Raw genomic sequence first — 3,107 nt, 5'->3', positions numbered from 1 at the left:
ACTCCCTATAATCATTGAAACTTTAGGCACCCCACTCCATGCTGTGGAAGCTCTCAATGTGCTCAAGGATCTGCAAAAGCAAACACCTGAGGCTGAAAAATAAAATAGAAAAAAAATTTTAATTCTCAGCTTCATAACATTATATGTCAAAAGAAAATTTTGAAAATCTTAAAAATCTCCAAAAATATTGGTGAGAAAAAAGCTTTAGCCCTCATATGAAGAAGATAAAAACTTGTTCCATTTTCCAGAAACACAGTTATAATACAAACATAAAATGGGGTAAAGACAAAAACCAAGTTTTCTATATAAACTAGTGAATTTTGTATTATTGTCATCACATTAGTCAGGGTTCCCCAGAAAGGCACAATCCGTAGGATATATGTAGATAGACAGATGAGGAAGGTTCACATAATTATGGAAGCTGAGAAAGTCCACAATAGGCTGTCTCCAAGTTGGGGAACCAGGAAAGCTGGTAGCATTGCTCAGTCCATGTCCAAAGGACTCAGAATCAGTTAAGCCAATGGTGTGACTCTCATTCTGAGGCCAAAGGCCTGAGACCCTGAAGTTCTGATGTCAAAGGCAAGAGAAGGATGTTTCAGTTTCAGAAGGAGATAATTCACCTTTCCTCTTCCTTTTTGTTCTATCTGGGCTCTCAAGTAATTGGATGGTGCTTGTATTAGTCCATTTTTATACTGCTATGAAGAAGTACCTGAGTCTGAGCAATTTATAAAGAACAAAGAGGTTTTTTGTTGTTGTTGTTGTTGTTGTTGTTGTTGTTGTTGTTGTTGTTTTGAGACAGAGTCTCGCTCTGTCGCCCAGGCTGGAGTACAGTGGCGCGATCTCCACTCCCTGCAAGCTCTGCTGCCTCCCAGGTTCATGCCATTCTCCTGCCTCAGCCTCCCTAGAAGCTGGGACTACAGGCGCCCATCACCACGCCCAGCTAATTTTTTTGTATTTTCAGTAGAGACGGGGTTTCACCGTGTTCACCAGGATGGTCTTGATCTCCTGACCTCGTGATCTGCCCACCTCGGCCTCCCAAAGTGCTGGGATTACAGGCATGAGCCACCGCACCCAGCCAAGAACAAAGAGGTTTAATGGGCTGACAGTTCCACATGGCTGGAGGCGCCTCAGAAGGGGAAGCAAAGATGTCTTTCTTCACATGGCAGCAGCAAGAAGTGCTAAGCCATAAAACCATCAGATCATGAGAACTCACTCACTATCATGAGAGCAGCATGGCAGTAACCACCACCATGATTCAATCGTCCCCCACCGGGTCCCTCCCCCAACATGTAGGGATTATAGCAACTACAATTCAAGATGAGATCTGGGTGGGGACACAGTCAAACCATATCAGTGCCCATCCACATTGGGTCAGGGTGGATCTTCCTTATCTCAGTGTCTTCCAGAAACACCCTCACACTTATGCCCAGAAACTGCTTTACCAGCTATGTTAGTATCTCTTAATCCAATCAAGCAGACGTCTAAAATTAACCATCAGAATATTTATGCCTGATTCATGACTAAAATTTCAGGATGAAAGCTATGAGATTTATATTTGTATGTCTATTAATGTATGTTCTGTATATGTGATTTTTCTTAACTCTGGATAGCACTGCAAAATTCATTTATAAAATCCTCTAAAAGTGTTCTGTTCTAACTTGACTTGAAAAAAAAATAATCATTTATAAATAAATATCCCCCAAACTCCTAGAAATATAGCAACTGATCCAAATGTTTTTCAAGCGAATGCAATTTGGACACAACTTAGTTAAATAAGATAAATTTAATATTTTTTGTGTAATAAAACAACTATGTCTTCAGAGTTATCACTATTAAATAAAAACAAACAAGTTTCTTTTTTTTTTTTTTTTTTTTTTTTTTGAGATGTAGTCTCTCTCTGTCACCCAGGCTGGGGTGCAGTGGTGCGATCTTGGCTCACTGCAAGCTCCGCCTCCTGGGTTCACACCATTCTCCTGCCTCAGCCTCCCAAGTAACTGGGACTACAGGTGCCTGCCACCACACCCAGCTAATATTTTTTGTATTTTTAGTAGAGACAGGGTTCCACAGTGTTAGCCAGGATGGTCTTGATCTCCTGACCTCATGATCCGCCCACCTCGGTCTCCCAAAATGCTGGGATTACAGGCGTGAGCCACCATGCCCAGCCAACAAACAAATTTCTATTCTGCTTGAGTGCTTACAAGAAGCTAATATTATACTTACTAGATAATTAGAATCAAATCTATAAGTTTTAAGATTTTAAGTCATCATTCTTATAAAAAACATTATTTCCTTTTTTTATGGTGAAAAGATATACATCTATATAGAATCAGCCAGCTGGACTCAGTTTAGATGATTCCAAGTTTGTTGGCAACATCCAAGCATCGTAATCAGGAGCCAGTCGAACATATGCCTTCTTCTCTCCATCAGGCTGAATCAGGATGTTGACCGTGGCCACATCCACGTCCCAGAGCTTCTTCACAGTCTGTTTGATCCGGTGCTTGTTGGCTTTAACATCGACAGTGAACACAAGCATGTTGTTGTCTTCTATCTTCTGTATGGCCAACTTAGTGGTCAGTGGAAACTTGATGATAGCATGGTGGTCAAGCTTGTTTCTCCGGGGGGCGCTCTTCCCAGGATATCTGGGCTCCTCTGCAGTCACAGTGTCTTGGGATGCTGGAAGGTGGGTTACGTGCAGATCATCTTTTTGGGGGGGGCTGTGGACACATTTCAACACTGCCTTCTTGGCCTTTAAAGCCTTTGCTTTGGCTTCGGCTTTAGGAGGGGCAAGAGCTTCCTTCTTCACTTTTGGTACCATCTTGTGAAAAGTGAAAAACATTATTTCAATAATAAGTTTTTTACAGTAAATCTGCCTAATAGTAGTTTCCAAAATACTTTTGGTAATTTTTAACCTTGAAGTTAAGCTAAGTAAAATATTTCCATTAAATATCTAGATCATTTATAAATAAGATACAATACTAAAACATTAATTACTAAACATAAGTAATTCAAGTTTATATACTTTTGGCTTCTTATTTTTACAAAGACACTAAATATTTTGACCTGTTAATAAACATATTTTTGCCTACCACACTGAGAAATTGTACTAT

At 40.1% G+C, this 3,107-nt stretch overlaps 1 pseudogene; it reads right to left on the bottom strand.

Moving 5' to 3' along the window:
* Positions 1–2,345: 2,345 nt before the first annotated feature.
* LOC112424500 (large ribosomal subunit protein uL23 pseudogene) lies at positions 2,346–2,874 on the bottom strand (annotated as a pseudogene).
* Between the last annotated feature and the right edge of the window lie 233 nt (positions 2,875–3,107).

The sequence above is a fragment of the Macaca nemestrina genome, chromosome 17, assembly GCF_043159975.1.
Source record: "Macaca nemestrina isolate mMacNem1 chromosome 17, mMacNem.hap1, whole genome shotgun sequence".
Lineage (NCBI taxonomy): Eukaryota > Metazoa > Chordata > Mammalia > Primates > Cercopithecidae > Macaca > Macaca nemestrina.
Note: the sequence above shows the minus strand (reverse complement) of the source record. Positions and strands in the feature narration are given on the sequence as shown.